General features: G+C 37.5%; 1 protein-coding gene across 2 annotated transcripts in view; it reads right to left on the reverse strand.

Moving 5' to 3' along the window:
* PRKG1 (protein kinase cGMP-dependent 1) overlaps positions 1–21,629 on the reverse strand; it is a 1,179,082-nt gene that overhangs the window by 138,276 nt on the left and 1,019,177 nt on the right. The window lies entirely within an intron of this gene.

A 21,629-nucleotide genomic window follows, 5' to 3' on the forward strand; every position in this document is an offset into this window, starting at 1 on the left:
TAAACATGTACTACTGCAGAAATAGCTACTGTTTGGCAAATTAACAGGTATTTCACAAACTTGCCATTAATTAATGAACAAAAGCTATGCAGTTTAGTAGTGTTCTTTTTTTAAGCATTTTTGGAGGAGTTAGAAATTCCTTTCAATGAAATCATAGAGCATGAAAAAATATCCAAAAATATTTGCAAATACGGTTTTCTGTGCACTGACTCTGATATTCTCTGAACTTCATCACTGGAGTCTTCATCATCACTGCACCCCAAAGTAGAGTCGCTGTCAGTATCTGAATAATCCATAGCAAGGGTTTACATTGACTCTTCTCTTTCTGAAGCAATTCCCTCATGTCTCATGGCTGCTAGGGAACTCTATAGTACATTGATATCTCTCCGGGAACACAGAGTGTACGAGGCCAAAGCAGAACAGTTTACGCAAAGTAACTGTTCCAGGAGAGGCTCTCCCTTTTCAGCTCTAGAGCAATGTGACTGCTGTCATCAGAGTCCTAGCATTCCCTCGGTGCCAGCCTTGATGGAAAGTGACATTACTCCAATGGCTTGACAGCTTACAGCAACCATGGGTCAGAGCCCTTCATTCTCATTCAAGTCCACAGTTAAATTTAGGACAAAATAAATCCTTTTCATCTCAAAATCAAAGGCAATCATACTACAACACATAGGATGTTCAAAACTGATAGGCTATGCCAAGCATCCAAGGGCCACTTGAAATTAGACTTTGAATTAATTATGAACTAGAATTGCAGAGTTTGCGGCAAATTCAACTGTGCTATTTGAAAGTTTGGTCCCAGAGGAGATAAGTGTCGTGAAAAAAAAGTTGTATCAGGCCATTCACCAACTCTACTTCCTATTTAGTCATGAAGTTATTCTAACATGATTCATAACTCCCACACTCCAATAGAACACATACACTAAGTGTAAAATGAATTAATGCAAATAAACACTTGTCTTCTAACCAAGCTTGGCATAGAGTACGCAACCAATAAATGTTAACTATCACCATCATCATCATTGCTGTCACTTTGGGATCCTCTGACATCTAGAAAGCATGTTACCCTTCTGCACAGAGCTCCTCTCAGGAAACCTCCTTTCCTAAAATTCTATTCTAAATCAGTCTCCCAATTGTTTTCTGACGCTACCTTCTCAGTCTGTTCTCCTGAATCCTCTTCCTTGGTTCACTAGAAAATAGATGTTTCTCCAAAATTCTTTTTTTTGGCCTTCTTTTTGATTGCTCCAACTCTTCTTATTGGGGAAATCTCACATAATCCTATGGCATCAGCTGTTAGTTTTATACTAATGACTTTTAAGTCTTCATTTCTAACTTTACCTTTCTCCTACTGGACACCCTTGTCCGAAAGTTCCATTGCAACCTCTAATTAAAACCGAACTCATTTTCTTTTAACCTCAAAACCACTGTTTTCCTTGGGTTCCCTATCTGGGTAAATGACATCACCATTCTTGCATTTGCCTAGGCTCAAAAGATTGGATTCATTTTTATTACTCTCCTTTCTCCATCACTGCCTATGATTGATTCTACTAGTTCTATCTTTGCCTTATCTCTTATTTCCATCCTTGCTTTGCATTCTCATAGCCACTGCTTTACTTTGGGCCTTCACCATCTCTACCCCGGAACGCTGATCAGCCCTTATAACTGACCTCCTTGCCACCACTCTCTCCCTCCTCTACGTCATATCTCACTTTGCTGCACGTTTTCAAATGTAAATCCAGTCATGTCAGTTCTTTGCATGAGAACTTTCAAAAGAAAAAAGAAAAGTTTCTATACTGTCATTTAGAGTTTGAGGTCCTCCACTAACTGACCTCTCACCTTTCCAGGCACTACACAGATGATTCTCTGCTGTACCTGCGACGTATAACTGTTTCCTTAAAATACGCCAGCTATCATCTCCATGCCTGTGCACACGCAGGTGGCTCCTCCAAGGGCCATTTATTCCAGTTCAAACTTTCATCCATGCAAACTTCCATGATTTTTCAGTAGCATTTTAAAGGGGAAAAAAATCCACGTAAGAAATATGTCTACATACTAATCACGGAAAAAAATACGTAGTTAAACAAACAAAAAAGAGAGAAAATAGAAAAATACTATAATACCATCTGCCAGGTGCCAGGAGATAACTAAGGTTAACACCTTGGTGAATATCTTTCAAACACTTTATTATTCTTAAACATTCACATGTTTCATGAATATAATGTCAATGTTTATTTTAACAAATATTTACTGAGGGCTATTATATTCTGAATGTCTGAACCTTATGGTCTAGTTGGGACAGAAGTTAAATTAGTATGCAAAAAAATGCTGATCAAATAGCATGCAAACAGAGATCTAATAGAGAGGATGTCATTTTGAAATTCAGAGGACAGACAGCCTTTTTGGGAGCATTAAAAATTAAGACCTCCCCCCAAATGAGTTGAATTAGCAAGATGAGTCAGGGAAAGAAAAGCATGCAGTAACCCCGAGGTAGGAAATAACCTATTATAAAAAAAGAAGGTTGAAATTCAGGGATAGAGTAAAAGAAGGCAGGGGCCAGGAGAAACCAGAAAGGAAGGCAGGGTCCCATCATTCAGATCCTGTAGACTAGTTCAAGGATCTACTTTTCAAAAGAGATTGACTAAGGGAAACTTTTTTCCTTTACCATATGAATAAAATCTTAAAAATTCGGTGGAAAGCACAAACAGAGGAAACAATTTGTATGAAATAAAGTATTGAGGAAATAATTTTAGATGAGTCAGTTTAATTTTTTTTTTTTTTTTGCGGTATGCGGGCCTCTCACTGTTGTGGCCTCTCCCATTGCGGAGCACAGGCTCCGGACGCGCAGGCTCAGAGGTCATGGCTCACAGGCCCAGCTGCTCCGCGGCATGTGGGATCCTCCCGGACCAGGGTACGAACCCATGTCCCCTGCACTGGCAGGCCGACTCTCAACCACTGCGCCACCAGGGAAGCCCTAGATGAGTCATTTTAAAACACTGATGTCCTTTTCACTTATTAAAGTACATGTTACTGTATGGAAATCCATATGTTAAAGAATATATCTAAACAGAAAATATGATCTCTGCCCTTTAGAACCTTCCAATGTAGAATATAGGAGTAATGAAAAAACAAATGCATAAAAATCAATGTATTATCAGGAATATTTGTCAACTCATGATGAACAAAGACTTGAGTTTGAACTAGATACATTTTCCAGAGTCCACCCAAGGCAGTCTCTGCTTTTTCATTGATAACAGGGACTCATGACATGACCTCAAAGAGGATGTTTCTCTAGGCAGAGCAATGATAAGTGTTACCAATAAAGTAACTCCAAAGTTTATCCTTTCCGGTAACATAGGTGTATATTTCCATTCACTGCATTAATTCACTTTCTGAGAGAATGCAAATCCTTTTGGATCTACACCCATGCAAGGTCACAATAAATAGAGTGATGAATTTAGAAGAACTCAATTTTCACATTCCTTTTTCATATTACTTCTGCTGGGTCGATGGCACAGTGCATTTTTTTTTTTTTTTTTTTTTTTTTGCGGTACGCGGGCCTCTCACTGTTGTGACCTCTGCCGTTGTGGAGCACAGGCTCCGGATGCGCAGGCTCAGCGGCCATGGCTCACGGGGCCCAGCCACTCCGCGGCATGTGGGATCTTCCCGGACCGGGGCATGAACCCGTGTCCCCTGAATCGGCAGGCGGACTCTAAACCACTGCGCCACCAGGGAAGCCCCGGCACAGTGAATTTTTGATGTGACTTATGAACTCTGCATTCTATGGCATGCTTCAATAACAATGAACATAGACTTTTATTAGATTGAACCAAAGAGATTGCTGTTTTTGCAGGTTAAAATGGCCAATTATTGGCAATTTCATGTTTCAACCTAATACATGGAATTAGTGTAAGTGAAAGGGGATGGAAAAGCAATGGCAGAGGGACATATATTGCTATTTCTTTTCTGTTGTGCTCCCTTTGTGCCATAAACTGAACTGACTTCAGCATAATCCATATTGCTTCCATATTCCATATGTGATTCCTCTGAATGTTGACATGATTGATGGCATTTGCTCTTCTATCTAGTCATTAAAGATAATTCTCTGTCCATTCTATTGTAACTACGATAAGAACCACAGAAGAAATTCCGAGTCCCAGTGTTTTGCTGTTGTTATCGTTGCTAGAGTACAAATGGTATTTATTTTGTGTTCTGGCTTCAAATATTAAGCTCTTTGGTAGAGTCTTACAAATTTAAAGAATGTCTCCCTAGAGTGTATTTTATGGAGAGAAAGAAGAGTTTGTTGTTCTCATTTATTCCTTATTATTATTTTATTAGTTGTTCAGAAGTACAGATTTAGATATTACATTGCCATTGTTTCCTTAGGGGCCTATTTGGTTTATTTCTTAACGATTTACAGGTATTTTCATTGAAGAGGAAAAAAGAAGAAAGAATTTTACTCTAATTAAAATTTAAAAAAAAGTCAAACCTGGAGTACATTATAATAGATGTTCTATTCATTTACTCAAGTCAAACACTCACTTTCTTCTTAACACTATGCTTCCTCTTCTTTGAACCATACGTCGTAATATAATATGGATTAAGAGATCGATAAATCTAATAGCTGTTTTTTCTTTTCAGATAATGATGCATGTAATTTTGTAATCTAGTTGGCCAAATAAAGTTGGAATTTCAGGAGAAGACATTAATAGACAAATTATTTCATGGGTGTTTCATGGGTCATGAGTACTTTCAAGAATAAAATAATGCGTGGTATTTTCCTTTTTCTTTGTTTCATCTGTATTCCACAGAGCTGAAAACTGATTCTTCAATTGTTTTCCTATTTTTAAAATAGAGCAAAAAACATATTCAAATGATGACTGGTAAAAACGTACTAAAACTTCAACTGATGCATGTTTGAAATGAATGTTAATTTCCTTGGTCACATATTTCAAAGGATTATTGCCTTTATAAAGTGCCTTCAAGCCAGGAGGATGTCCTTTCCTATAAAGAATTCTAGACAACATGCCAGAAGAGTGTCTCATTGTTCTATTGCCGACTTAGTGGGTGACCTTGAGAAAATGTCCCATTCTCTGTTTCATTTTTCAGATGTGAAACGGTGATTGAAATCACTGCTCTGTTCTCCTCTGTAATTAGTTTTACCAACATGGAACACTTTTTAAAAGTTCTAATAATTATTATGGTTTTCAATGCTCCTGAAACAATTCATCCCAAATCAAAGGATATTTCTTTAGTTAAAAAAAGGTATCATAATCTTGTAATTGTGATCTACCATCTGAATATGTAAGCGGAATATTAAGGCATAGATTTTCACAGTAACATTTTTTTATCTGTGACTAAAAATGTATTTTCACATAGAAATCAGACATGTTCATTTGAAACAATAGAGTCTCATGATCAGAAGTCAAGAACTATGTAATAAATGTTTATAAAATCATTATTTTGACTGGTAAAAATTATATTGAGATTTTAATTGGGCTCTTTTAGGGAAAAGAAATATCTAGAATTTTAAAATAAACTGTAAAAGATCGCTTTCTTTTGGTACTTGCTCATCAAATATTTCATATTTTGTATTATTTGAATAAAGAGCTAGCTCTCTAAACAAAATTCTTCAATTAACCTAATATGCTATAATTTCATCCAAATCAAAGATTAACTTTGAATCAAAAATAAACAGAAGAAACTTTGAATCAAAAATAAACGAAGAAACAACTTAATGGATAAAGAAAGGAAAGTCATGGCTATGTGCATAATAAGGCCAATTTGAATAAAAAGTGCTAAAGTCAAACCACTGCCTAAAATTTAAACTCCTCAGTTGGCGTTGGTTAGAAAAAACAAACAGGGTATTGAATTTATTACAGTGAGAGAAATGCAAATGCATGTGAATACACTACTGGTAGGAAAACAATCTAGTATAACCTTTGCAGACAATTCAGCTTTGTATAACAATTTAGCACTATTTTAAAATATTTTTCTTGCAATTATTTATCTCGCATACATATTCATGGTTTGGGGAAATAATGACATTAACAGGATGTTACAAGAGCATTGTGTATAATAATGTTGGAAATAACCTAAATATCTACCAATGTAGAATTGACTAAATAAAATTTTCTACAGTAAGACAAGGGAATATTAATAAAATTAGAAGAACTGAAGAGAACCTATATGAATATGATCTCCAGGATATCTTGAGTGAAAAGACCATAGTGCAGAACCATGTATAATATGCTTTCATTTATATAAATTACACACACACACACTCACACAAATAAGCATACATTAAAATGCAGGAATTATTTTAGGATGCATTAGAAAAAGTAATTATATCCAGGAAGAGAATGTATGATTAAAGGGTAGAGGAAAGAGGGAGATTACTTCTGTAGCTTTTGAATTTTATACTATGTACCTGAATTACCCATCATAAAATAAATATTTTTAAAAGTAAATATATGAAATAATGGAAATTAACTCTTACAAGCAATTTTTGGGTAGAGAGGCTGATGAGGTCTTTCACTCTCTTGGAAGGCCTAGTCTGTACTGAGTGCATAGGTAGTTATTGTCCATCCCTGGGCCACCCCTCAAGCCCCATCCCATAGCCATCCCCAACTAGCAGAGCTAGAGCTAACTCATGCTGGCCCAGTCTGATCACACTGAAGAGATACCAGCTTTGTAGATGGGGCAAGTAAAAATACTTGACACGGTATCTTCCCAGTGTCACTTACAACACTGCCTTTTGCCCCGTTTTCATTGGCAGCAATTATAGGGACTAGATGACAAACCAAGGAAGGTATTTTTTGAGCAGGGACATCGGCTTCTTAACACCCTTACCCACAGTTAGGTTGACACTTTGGAGCTCTTAAAAGGTTAAGTTACCAATTCTATTTGTATACAGAAAACGTTTCATATAGATATATATATATGTATATAATAATTAACATGTATTTAATATTGCTTTGAGATTGCATTTTTAATATATCCACTAGAAATTTGGAAACAAATTTTTTCTCTATAATATTTTTCATAATTTATTATTGTCATTATGGTTATTATTATTATAGCATGCCTAATCTCAGTAGATTTTATTCATTCTTGTTTACCTACTGATAAACCATCATAACTGCCATGCTTCTTCTATTAATCTGGAAAGTTCCCCAAGGATTAACAGTTATCTCTTAATAGTGATTAAGTCTCTCTGTTGTTAATATAAAAACATGCTTTCAAAGTGCAATCAAGGATTTAATGACACACTGATGAAATTTTCTAATATGGCATACTAATCTGAAAACTGCATAAATAAAAATGATTTATTGCTTAATACAGAAAAGAATGGCACTCATTCATTCATTTATTCATTCACAAACTAGGGTTTCCAGATTTAGCAGATAAAAACACACAGCATCCAATTTAATTTGAATTTCAGATAAACAATGATTTTTTTTAGTATGAGTGTCCTATGTAATAATATAATTGTAGTAAAAAAATTCATAGTTTATCTGAAATTCAAATTTAACTGGTATCTTGTATTTCATCTGGCAACCCTAAATAAGTTTCTGAATATCAACTCTGAGTCAGGTGCTGTCCTAGGTGCTGGGTATACAGAGGGGTAAAGAACAAAATCCTTGGCTTCCAAGACTTTTCAGCCTAGTAGGTAAGACAGACTATTGGCAGTTATAATGCAGTGTGATCAGAGTATGAGAGGTGTGAACAGAGTGAGACAGAATCACATGGAAATGTCCCAACCCTGACTGAGAGATGGATTTGGGGAGGAACATGGATTGATGGTGGATAGGATCACGGGAAGCTACTTTGAAGAGGTGATGTCGCAGATAAGAACTGATGTGCATGTAGAAACTTCTCAACAGAGAAAGTGAGGCGGTCCTATCACAAGGAACAGCTTGTGGAAAAGCATAAGAAAATCTTGTATATAGGGAATAGCAAGTAATTCATAATGGTTGAAACCCTGGGAGCAAAAAGTAGAGAGAGAAATAAGGCTAGCAGGGTTGGGACAGGAGAAACTATAAATGGCTGTATATTGACTATATAGGTCTGTGTTAAAAGCACTAGGGAGGCAGGTAGCAAGAGCCATAAACTGTGTACAGCTGAGAATCCTGAGGCAAAAATGGGAACAGAGTCGGGTCACCTTTATAATAATAGGTATGGCACAATTCAAGCTGACCAAAAGATTTAGCTTCATTGATACTTGGGAGAACCAATAATTATTGAGCACTTCTCTGAGCCCGGTATTTGCTGCTTAAAAGTGAAATCTCAATAATACAATCATATGGGGTCAGAAAACTGCCCCTGGGCCAAAACCAGCCAGCAACCTATTTTTGTGCAGTTCTCAAGGTGTGAATGGTTTTAACATTGTTAAAGGGTTGTTTAAAAAAAAAAAACAAATACGTGAGAGAGACCATATGTGATATGCAAAGCCTAGAATATTTGCTATCTGGCTCTTTATAGAAAAAGTTTGCCTACTCCTGAATAAATGAAGGAACTGAAGCATAGTAGAGAGATTCAAGGACCTGCCTGGAGTCATACAGCTAAAAAGCAACAGATCTGGATCTTAAATCAGATTTATCTGTTCTCAGTGTACATGTCCCTTCCACTAATCATGTCATCTTCCTGACCTTGGAAATATCTATCCTTGCCAATTCTGGAGCTATGGTCAATCAGTGTTATTCTGCAGGCTGTGTTTGCCTTGACCATCCTAGTGAGGTAACAGCACAGGCATGAACTCACTTTCGCCTAATCCCAAGTCCACTGCTGTATAAAAAACTGCCCTGCCACTCCCTTCCATTCTGGTGAGTTTACACATCTACATCCCAAGGGCAGACAATCTAATCAGGCCCAAGTATTTAATTAATGTTTTCTGGGCAGTAACAAAAATGGAATCTACACTGCAACTAATTACTTAGCAAGTCAACAATAACTTTTGCAGACTACATCTGAAATGGCTTAAAAGAAAATGCTCAATAAATAGAATCTGTAGTTTAATAAAACATACCATTTGATAGATTTTTAAAGATCATACAGCAAATAACCTGTTAATTAAGTAACGTCTTAATGAAACTTTCAGTAATCTTAATTATGGTATCTAGCGGTTTTAATTAGGTGCAGCTACAACACAAGGCTGTGTTGTAACAACCATCTGAATATAGCAACCATCAGTTGCTATATTCAGTCAATCACAAAACTGAGAAATCGATCTTATCTCACTACCAGTCATAGCTAGTACTTTGATCTGTAGAGCAGAGCACAGTCAGTTATCACTATGTCAGATATATGTTGTATTACTTTATCTTTTCTGCCCCCAAGTTTGTGGGTTGGTATCCTTTATGAACAAAGCAGCCAAATCTGCTTTTCTAATTCGAAGTGCATTTAACGGTTAGTTTTATTCTTTCCTCCTTCTGTCCCTCTCTCTCTCCCCCCTTCTTTTCTTCTTTCCATCCATCTATTGATCTATCCATCCATCCATCCAATTACTGTGTCTAAAATGTGTAAGAAACCACGTTATATGCTATGACAGATACAGCAGTGTACAATGTAGAGTCCTTACTCTCAAGAAATTATAGTTTAATAAAGGCAAGTATAAGAGGTTGGAAACAAACCTTTACTTCATGCAAATGATAGATTAGCAACTACGCAAGTAATTTTTAACAATAAGTAGTATTTATTGAGTGATCATCATACGCCAATTTCTGTGATAGGGATTTACACTTCAGAACTTCATGTTCACGTTATAATTAGTTACTATTATACTTTTCCAGTTTGACAAATGAAGAAGCTACGGTAAACAGAGATTAAGCTGACGAATGGCATCAGGGCATCCCAAGGCCATAAAGCTGATGAACGGCAGAGCAGGGATTCAAATCCAGATAGTCTGACCATAGGTACTACATGCTATACTTCTTCTACCACAAATTATCATATTTGATCCTCACAACAATCCTATAATAGATACATATTTTGTGTCTTCTCAGAGCACTATCAACACAATTCTCTAATTATATCCTTTACTCTAAGCCCACCCAGGTGAACGTTTGATAACCCTTTCCTTTGCCTCTAGGCTCTTACGCTCATAGCTGCTTGGAAATAAGTGGCCGAGGCCAGTAGGTTATGTTTGATCCTGACCAAAATGACCAATCAGATTCTGTTTAGGGGGAACTGAAAATCAAGGACACTTGTAACTGAGAACAAGTGGGAGCTCCAGTTAAGTAATCTCTACTGTATGGATAGAAAAGGCAGAGAAAACAGGTCTGCAACAAGAAAGATTGACAGATGTGCACAGAACAGCTGAGATCAGAGAGAGAAGCCTACTTGTTTTATTTATTTAGTTAGTTAGTTATTTGCAGTACGTGGGCCTCTCACTGCTGTGGCCTCTCCCGTTGCGGGGCACAGGCTCCGGATGCACAGGCTCAGCGGCCATGGCTCATGGGCCCAGCCGCTCCGCAGCATGTGGGATCCTCCCGGCCCGGGGCACGAACCCATGTCCCCTGCATCGGCAGGTGGACTCTCAACCACTGCGCCACCAGGGAAGCCCGCCTATTTGCTTTAAATGGATTTCTTGGCTGCTCATTATAGTTTGGGGAAGGTCCAAGTTGGGTCCATAAAATAGCTCATTATCCCTCCAATATGGTCCCTTTTTGAGTCATACTTGTTACTTAAAATTAAAAGAATTACTATTACACATATGATCCGTATGCTTATCTCTATGTATCAGTTGGGGAAAACAAGTTCTAGGAGTTTATGTGAGAAGCACAAACATAATTATAATACAAGGGAGGGGGGGAGTAAAATCCCACAAGCTAAGTATATATGAAGCAGTCTGAACAGAAAAGAAAGAAACTGCATGTAGGTAGAAACCTCAGTAATGGCTATATAAAAGAGAAGACATTAACCAGGCCTTAAAATATTGACAGAAGTTGGTTTTGTAATAAGAGAAGAAAGAGTGTCCTAAATTGAGGGGACAGCATGAATGATGGAGTGTGTTGAAAAGTTCAACTTCACTGGAACCAAATTGGATTGAGGGCGTTTGGAAAAGTGAGCCAGAATGGTAGGCTGGGGCCAGATTGTAATAGGCAGAGAACACTAAGCTGTGACACGCCTACATTTTAATTATTTATTTAAGGGCATGTAGGTGACATGATCATAAGCCTTAAGAAAATCCTTCTAGCAATGTAAAGTAGCACGTGAGAAGAAACAAAATAGGGAAAGAGCACTTAGGAGTATAATGAGAAGACAAAAAGGGCTTGAGGAAGTAACTTCTTAAGATTCATGATGTCTTCATTAAGCAGGTGAATGGTCTGCCTTAACAGAGCTCACCATCAACATCCACCCCAAAAAGCCAAAAAGAACTCCCCCCCACACACACAAAGTTTAAAAGAATGTGAATAATTATATAAATATATGGACCACCAACACCAAATATGTTGAAATTACACATACTCCACTGTGTCATAGATCATTCTTTTTCCTGGAAGGGTTAGAGTTAGGGTTGGGTTTAGTTTTCTCATCCACAAAACGTACATCTAGGCAGAAGGCAGGGGAAAAGGCAAAGGCAGAGAAGCCAGATAATTATAATAAAATGTAAATATAACTAAAATTAAAAATGGTATGGCCAGACACAGAGGAGAGCAGCTGATATCTTCTAGTTGGGAACATTTTAGCACAGCCTTCCTGGGGAATTTATGGCTGAATTGAGTCTTGGATCAGAGGTGGAGGTTAGTGTGGACAGGCATTTTAGGCAGAGACGATCCTGTGAGCAAAAGCAGACAGTTGAAAACAGTAGAGAAACTACAAACACTTCTGTGTTTTGGGAGCACTAACATAAGAGCTGGGGAGTCATAAGATATCAGGCTGGAGGGGAAGGCAGAAGCCAGATCACAGAAGCACCTAGAGAGAGGTCCAAACTATTTAACACGAGATATAAGCAAAGGACTCTCAAATAACACTGCACAAGTGTCTCCAGGAAACTTCTTAGCACAGAGGCATTTCACCTTGATCCTCAGGAACAAACTATTTATAACTAGAGAAAGCCTAAAATTAGATAGGATTAAAACATTCCCACTGACATACACAAAGGAGATCATCTGTCAGCAACCAACTTCCTGAATTACATTTAAAACATCTCTTAGCGTCAAAGCAGTAGGATGGTTAAGACACGAATAACTACCATCTTTCCTAAGAGATTTTAGTAAGAACAGAAAAACATGACTATATACACACACACACACACACACACCATCTTTTGTTATCTACAAATCCTATAATCCTGGGTAAGGGTGTCAACAAAGGCTGTCATTACACTGCTAAGGAAGCAAAATTGTTAAAACAAAGTGTTATTATAATAGCTGACATTTTTGTGCATGTTCTAGGCACTGTGCCATGTGCTCTAAATAACCTGTCTCAAGAAGATGTATCTGAAATTACTTCCCACAAATATTTTTCCTACCACTTTTCTAATATTGTATGATACCTGCAATTTCTGATATCGCATGATATCAGAAAATAAAATTGAAAACTAAGTTGGTTGTATCGATATCTGGTTTGACAGAAACATTTTTAGAAGTTACAGCTGCCCTATTAGGAAAATAGGGGAGTGGGAGAACAAAGGAGTATACAAATTTTGTGTTCAGGAAAATAATGTGTTTTCTAGAATCTGCCTCCTACAGCTCTGAAGTTCTTGATTCTGTTCCTAGTCGCTCTCCCTCTGGGATCTGTGATGACTTTCTGATTATAAGGTTGTACTTCATACTCACGAAAATTATCCTTCTTCCTCAAAAGTAATATAAAATTTCACTTTAGACACCTTTAGTGTCATTATAATAGTTATCTGAGAGGAAAGTTATATTAATGGATTATGTACATTTAAGGCAGCTTTTCATAATAATAAACTCTAAGAATGGGCCAGTGCCAGACTTTAAATTTAGAACAGTATAGTGAACACAATCAGAAGAAAAACAGACCAGCTGTCCCTTTGCCCTGCTTATTTATAGTACACTGAACAAGAAATGATTGGCCACATTATACATGACAAAGCAAAATGTGATCCACTAGGGCAGGGATATTTGGACCAGCTCCTAAGCAAACCACATCTTTGTTTGGCATCTTTGCCAGGTCATTGTTTGAAGATGGAACAAAGACAAGGGTGCTTCTCTGTCATCATGGTGGACATTGCAGGGGTCAGACAGATCTCTGAAGACACATGTACACGCTCAAAATCTTACAAGATTATTTTACCAGCTTCCATAGGGATTAAAAGTGGTCACCACTTGCACATCTATGGCTTCTTTGGTATAATTTCATTTTGATAATGGATACTTTAACATCTAAATTCTCTTCAAGAGTTCAAAAAGAAAGATGGCATGTAAGAAAGAATATACATGAAACCAGAAAAACTGAATTCAATATTTTATTACTCCCCATACAAGTTCTGGGATATAACGCTGGCGTTCAACCTCTCTGAACCTTCACCCCCCTTTGTAAAATGAGGATAGTACATACAAATATTTAGTTGGTGTGTATGCATGCACGTGCCTCTGTGTGTGTGTGTATGTGTGTGTGTGTAATTAAAAAAAAACAGAAACGTTCTAAAACAACCACTGGAACCCAGACATGTGCAACAACTAGATAGATCCATGCTATGTTGTGGAAATTTATTATTTTTCGTGATACATTTTTACTATTTTGATATAGTCTAGGTGATTTTGCCAGCCATGTTCTATTTCACATGGCAAATCATATTTCCTATCTTATTTATGGTTTCCAAGTGGGATTAAGCAATAAGCAGCAGAATTTTTGAACTGACAAATAATACCCAAAGGCAACATTGGAAAGCTACACACTGATGATGAAAATCTATGGCCCACAGACTCACAGGGCCTGAGCTTCATTACTTTACATAGTAAGAATGTACCAAAACATTGTCATCTTATTAAACAATTGATACTTTTAATATCTTTTCAATATTTTCCAGACAATCTATTTAGAACATTGAGATATGAGATAAAGTGCAACATTTTAAAAGTTCAACTGATTATTTACAGGGATTATTTTGAAAAATAAGTAATAATCTTGTTCATGATACTGTAAATATTTTGAGACACTCTGGAGGTTAGAGAAAGTTTCCCAAATAACTCTCACTGCTCTGAAAGCTTTACATAAAAATGTCATTCCTCAAACTCTCAAACTCATTTGAGAATTTAAAATATTAACAGTTTAATTTCATTATAAATCTAATTTCTTAAACGCTGTTTAGCAATTAAAATACAACAGAATAGACAAAGAAGCTGTGAACAGATAGGAAGACACAGCTGTGTCTTTCCCAACGGTTTAGGTCTTTGTCTAAAATGCACTGCTTTGTCAAAAGAGGATTTTTGAGGTAACCCCTCCATTGATTTTCAATGACTTGAGGAAGCTGAGAGGGTATTTCTGTTTTGGGGTAACCTCTTCTTCTGGTCATTCTATTGGCTGAGAATTGGCTACCCTTGTGGGTCTACTGCAAACTTTTCACACTCTGCCACTTACAGCATTCTGTCTATGCTTTCGAGACCTCATTCAAATCCAATCTTTCTGATGATACTTTTTCTAACTCCTCTGATTCACACTGGTCTTGGGGGGAATCAGGACATTCTATGACATCTAAAGGTAACGTGACGGGACTTTCCTGGCCATCCAGTGGTTAAGACTCTGCACTTCCACTGCAGGGGCACGGGTTCGATCCCCGCTCAGGGAACTAAGATCCCGTATGCTGCACAGCGTGGCCAAAAATAAATAAGATGTGAGACTTCTTAACAACACACATGTTAATGTGACAAAATCGGGTATGCAAGTAATTTGTTACTAATAATAGCTGAAAGGTACTTTTGAAAAATTTATTTAAAAATTTATTTAAAATTTATTTTAAAAATTTATTTAAAGACTAGGGTAGCTTCAGGATTATCTCTATAATAAAGACACTCTCGTTAAGTGCTTTTACATTTGCTTTTTTTTTTGGCTGTACGCGGGCCTCTCACTGACGTGGCCTCTCCCGTTGCGGAGCACAGGCTCCGGGCGCGCAGGTCCAGCGGCCATGGCTCACGGGCCCAGCCGCTCCGCGGCATGTGGGATCCTCCCGGACCGGGGCACGAACCCATGTCCCCCTCATCGGCAGGCGGACTCCCAACCACTGCGCCACCAGGGAAGCCCACATTTGCTTTCTTGAATTGAAAGAAATGGAAGAAAATAACCAGGAACTACCATAACTCAAAATTTATGCTATAGGCCTTAATGCTTCTCACTGGGGCCATCTATGATTTATGCCACAGGAGGAAAAACAAAACAAAAACTATGAAGTTCTGACCTAAACTACGCAATTTAGAACTTCCTTACATGCTGTTTTATGTTACTCCCTAAGGATTTAATATATGTAAGTTACTTCTCTCACTACCCTGTGAGTTTCTGGAGGAAGAGGGTTTCAAATGTAGCAAGTAAAAATAGATTTAGCAGATATTACATGGGACATATTTATACTAAAAGAAAAATCATTGTTTATCTGATATTCAAATGTAACTGGGTGTCCTGTGTTTTATCTGGCAACCCTAGTCAAGAAACAAGTCATGCTGATTAGTTCTTTCTATCTCTAACATGCCTGCTTCAGTGCTGGACACCTGGAGGGACTTCATTAAATACTTATGAACTGACAGTTTAGAGACTCTATTATTTCATTGCTATTTTATAAATAAGCATTGAAGAAAAAAACAAAAACAAAAACAAATAAAAGTGAATGTTCACCTCTCTGGATGATTTCAAAGAGGAACTAAGAGAAGAGCCCAGGGCTCCATTCTATCCTCTGTTGCAATCCTGCATGGTACTCTGCTACACGCTACAAAGCCAAGGATAACTTAATGACGTGATGCCTTAATTCCACATGGCACTTCAGGGTTATTATCTCATTCTTACCACAATTAAGTTTCAAAACAAATCAAGTCTACTTCTCACCAACTTCTTGAATATGTATTCAAGTATAACCAACTGTAAAACACAAGTGATCCAGCAGCCTAAAACCTAACATGGAGTGTCTTTGTATGCATTGTAATTTCTTCTTCCTTCTGGAATTGGAGACAGTTTAGACTCAGATGTGGGTTTCTTCTAGTTGGTAATAAAGTAAAGCTGTTGTCTCTTAATTTCACTAAACAATAAAGCAAAATAGCAACATTCTACTTTGCATATAAATTTGATGAGTTCCTCCTTATAAGATTTTAAGAAAATATGAATGAGAAGAGACTTTTTACTGGTTAAAAAATAGCATCTGTGCGACCTCCATTTAGTTTCCATGGTGTTTATTGTTAAACATTTTTAGAAATACCGTCAATACAGATCAAGTGAAAGTAGATACGACCTCTAGTCAAATGAAATTAAAACTATATTTAGATTTCCATATTCTTCCAGAAAAGTGAAGAAGAATATTACACACTTGTGGCTGGATTCTGAAATTCAAGAGTATATAGAAGGGTATATAGAAGAGCTAAATTCCAAAAAGGTTGATTAACTTTTGTTTTATCAGATTTGGTGCCAACAGAGTGGTATAAATTAAGCAAATAATGAATATGACAACCTATCTTAGCTTACAAAGAAATAAGATATTTTCAATTCTCAAACTATGTCTTACAGGAAGAAACTCTTTTAGGATTTTAGAGAAAGAACCCCCAGATATTATTTACTCCATCTTTTTATACTATATATATATATATATATATATATATATATATATACACACACACATATACCAATATCTATATATTCCCTCTTTCAAGGTATTTTTCCATGTCATAATAGAAACATTTAAAAAATGTCAAATAATCAAAAGGCTCAGCAGAGGTGGTCTCATTACTAACTTCCTTTTTCTACCTTCCAGGGTGATAAAAAAATATATTTTGCTCATAAACAACTACAAGACCGCAGCAAATGGTAAGTCATTTCACCAGGTAAAGGACGAAGTAATGTTGAAAGGTATTGGATGTGTACTGCACTGGATACTGTACTTTGATGCTTATTATAAAAATAAGGCGACATCAATTTTTAACCATCCCAAATGTTTTCCTTTACAACTCACTCTACAGTTTGGTCTTTAACAATCAAAATATCATCATTAAATCATTCCTTCAGAGAATCGCGTTTTATCTATTACTTCATTGTCCATTTGACAGCTAACGTGACATTTAGCGATAAATCAGTGTGTTCAAATGTAGATAGATATACGTGTACACTAAAAATAAGTATGAAGGGGCTTCCCTGGTGGCACAGTGGTTGAGAGTCCGCCTGACGATGCAGGGGACGCGGGTTGGTGCCCCGGTCCGGGGGGATCTCTCATGCCACGGAGCGGCTGGGCCCTTGAGCCATGGCCGCTGAGCCTGCGCGTCTGGAACCTGTGCTCCGCAACGGGAGAGGCCACATTGGTGAGAGGCCCGCGTACCAGAAAAAATAAATAAATAACAATAAGTATGAAAACACAGTCATTATCTAATCATTTGTGCAGAGTAGGACAGCTAAAAATTCAGGATTTATGTTTAGTTTTAAATTTGAGTTAGAAGGTTAATTAATTCCAAGTTAAAATAATAATTTATGGGCTATACATATATTTTTAAAGTTATGGTAGAAGATAGCTCATTTAGTCACAGAACTAAAGGCTGATTTTAATTTATTTTTTTCTAAGACTTATTTTTCCTGACCCTGAGAAGTACCTAGTAAGATATATAAATCCTAAAATGTGCATTTTATTGACTCAACTGGTAGCTTAAAACTAACAACCACCCAGATGCTATTTTGTATAAAGAAAAAATGAGACTTTTGAACTCATTTAATTTTCTTTAATTAACATTACTATAAAAGAATGAAATTAGAACACTTCCTAACACCATACACAAAAATAAACTTAAAATGGATTAAAGACCTAAATGCAAGGCCAGACACTATAAAACTCTTAGAGGAAAACATAGAACACTCTATGGCATAAATCACAGAAAGATCCTTTTTGACCCACCTCCTAGAGAAATGGAAATAAAAACAAAGATAAACAAATGGAACCTAATGAAACTTCAAAGCTTTTGCACAGCAAAGGAAACCATAAACAAGATGAAAAGACAATCCTCAGAATGGGAGAAAATATTTGTAAACGAAGCAACTGACAAAGGATTAATCTCCAAAATATACAAGCAGCTCATGCAGCTCAATATCAAAAAAAACAAACAACTCAATCCAAAAATGGGCAGAAGACCTAAATAGACATTTCTCCAAAGAAGATATACAGATTGCCAACAAACGCATGAAAAGATGCTCAACATCACTAATCACTGCAGAAATACAAATCAAAACCACAATGAGGTATCACCTCACACTGGTCAGAATGACCATCATCAAAAAAATCTACAAATAATAAATGCTGGAGAGGGTGTGGAGAAAAGGGAACCCTCTTGCACTGTTGGTGGGAATATAAATTGATACAGCCACTATGGAGAACAGTATGGAGGTTCCTTATAAAACTAAAAATAGAACTACCATATGACCCAGCAATCCCACTATTGGGCATATACCCTGAGAAAACAGTAAATCAAAAAGAGTCATGTACCACTATGTTCATTGCAGCACTATTTACAATAGCCAGGACATGGAAGCAACCTAAGTGCCTATCGACAGATGAATGCATAAAGAAGATGTGGCACATACACACAATGGAATATTACTCGCCATAAAAAGAAATGAAATTGAGTTATTTGTAGTGAGGTGGATGGACCTAGAGTCTGTCATACAGTGTGAAGCAAGCCAGAAAGAGAAAAACAAATACCATATGCTAACACATATATATGGAATCTAGAAAAAATAAATGGTTCTGATGAACCTAGGGGCAGGGCAGGAATAAAGACACAGACATAGACAACAGAATTGAGGACATGCGGAGGGTGAAGGGTAAGCTGGGACGAAGTGAGAGAGTGGCATGGACATATATGCACTACCAAATGTAAAATAGCTAGCTAGTGGGAAGCAGCTGCATAGCACAGGGAGATCAGCTCGGTGCTTTGTGACCACCTACCTACAGGGGTGGGATAGGGAGGGTGGGAGGGAGGCACAAGAGGGAGGGGATATGGGGATATATGTATACATATAGCTGATTCAGTTTGTTATACAGCAGAAACTAACACAAAATTGTAACGCAATTATAACGCAATAAAGATGTTAAAAAAATTAACATTACTATCATTTCTCCTAAATTGCCTATATACATATATTTCTGTCTATGCAAAATATAGACCAAATTTGAGCTAAACACAAAGGTTCAGCTGAAACAGATTCTGCTAAAATTTATTGAGCAGTCGCTTCATTCTAGCTCCATGCCAACAGTGCTCATATGCATTACTGCATTTAACCTTCACCAAAAGTCCCTTGAGGTAGGTTCTAAGATCACTGGTTTATACCTGAAGATGTCACTGATCTTCTCTATACCCCACTGGCTGCTCTGTACTTTGAAAAGCTATAGGAGTCACTGAGTGAATCATTTCACAGAATACTGAATTTTAGTGTCTCATATTTTTATGTAATTTTGTTTGAGTAATTTGTCTTTGACAAATTGAACGAAGGGACTATTCTTATACAACACACCTGGCAAAGAGTTACATAAACAACAGATATTTTAAAATGATTCCATGAATAAATAAACGAATGCCTATTGACAGGCAGCTGGATTCTGTAGTTATTTTTGGAGCTTCTCATTTCCACCAGCAAAATTAAGGGGAAGCACTATTATATGGTGTTGAAGTCTTTTCACACTCTATAATATGATAGGGGAAGGTAAGCAGATGAGTAGAAACAGTTCAGTACTGTAGCAGACACCATCAGTGCTCTGTCCATTTCCCGTTGGGTCTCTTTTATCATTGTAGTGCACACAGGCTCATGATGTATTGATATTTTCCCTCCCCAAAACCCAAAGTTAGGTTTTCTTAAGGGAGGAATGCCCTCAGGCAACTGGAATCTATTTGTCTATAAGCAAGCAGGAAATGCCAGGGGATTTACTCTGAGAGGACAGTCTGAACCAATGACTAGGTTGTAGCAGTATAACTACTTCAATCCTCTTGTCCTCAACCAGTGCAGTGCAACTTTGAAGTATGACCCACACCGTTTCCAGATCTTTCCCTGCAGTACTGAACCAACTTTATGCTCCCTGTGATTTTGCCTCATATTACTCCCTTGCTTGTGTTCCTTTACCTCTTCTTTCCATTTCCTCACTCCTGTATCTATTTTTCCTGGCAACACTTGGTAGACAAGTTGCTTTTACAGGATCTTAGTTTCAAATTTTGCTTCCCAACCTAAAACAAATATAGCCACAATGCACTGGAGACACTAAAAATAGCTTGTGAGTTTTACTCAAAGGCCTCAATTAAAGAATGACCCAGCTGTAATCAAACCCTGCTTTAGGCAGAAAAATGAACTCCCTAACATGTCCACTTCCTAATCTCAGAACCTGTGAATGTTATGTTACATGGCAAAGTGGAATCAAGGCTGTAGATGATATTAAGGTTTCAAATCAGCTGACCTTAAAATAAAGAGATTGTCCTAGATTATTTAGGTGAGCCCAATGTAATTACAAGAGTCCTTAAAAGAGGGCTTCCCTGGTGGCGCAGTGGTTGAGAGTCCGCCTGCTGATGCAGGGGATGCGGGTTCACGCCCCGGCCTGGGAAGATCCCACATGACGCAGAGCGGCTGGGCCCGTGAGCCATGGCCGGTGAGCCTGCGCGTCCGGAGCCTGTGCTCCGCAACGGGAGAGGCCACAGCAGTGAGAGGCCTGTGTACTGGAAAAAAAAAAAAAAGAGGAAGATGGGGACAGAAAACAGTCAGTGTTGTGGTGAGAGAGACTCGGCAGGCCATTGTTGGCTTTGAAGATGGAAAGGGTCCATAAGCAAAGGATTACTGGAAACCCTGAGAAGCTATAAAAGGCAAAAATAATTCTCCCCTAGAACCTCCAGAAAGGAACACAGTCCTGCCAAGACCTTGATTTTAGCCTAGTGAGACTCATTTTGGATTTCTATCCTCCAGAACTGTAAGATAATAAATTTGTGTTGTTTAAGCAATTAGGTTTAGTGGCAATTCATTATAGGAGCAATAGGAAACTAATACAACCACTGTTAATTTAATTCTGGCTCTGGAAGCTAGTGGCTAGGCGGCCGTGGGCAAGATATTTTAATCTCTCTGGGCCTCACCTGTCTCATGGATAAAATAACTATCTACCTCATAGGGTTGTTCTGAAGACTGAGACAGTACATATCAATTACTTAGAAGAGTATTTGGCCTAGTAAGAATTCGCTAAATGCTGGTTACTCTGTTACTGTTGTTATTAAGTGCGCCCTATTCCTGGGAAACTTGGAACTTTTTCTTCCTCTGTGTTTATGTTAATCTGCATGGTATGAGTAGGGTTTGAAGAAAAGAGCCATGCAATATACAGGTAAAGAAATGCCATTCTGGTGCTCTGCTCCGTGAGGTTCATGTACGCTAAACGGACTTAACAGGATTCATCAAATATGTGGTATAGTTACCGTAATATTATGTCAAATCCACATTCCTTAATATTTTTCAGGCCAAAC

This window comes from Monodon monoceros, unplaced genomic scaffold, assembly GCF_005190385.1.
Source record: "Monodon monoceros isolate NGI ecotype Baffin Bay Population unplaced genomic scaffold, NGI_Narwhal_1 Super_Scaffold_4, whole genome shotgun sequence".
In the NCBI taxonomy this organism is placed as follows: Eukaryota; Metazoa; Chordata; class Mammalia; order Artiodactyla; family Monodontidae; genus Monodon; species Monodon monoceros.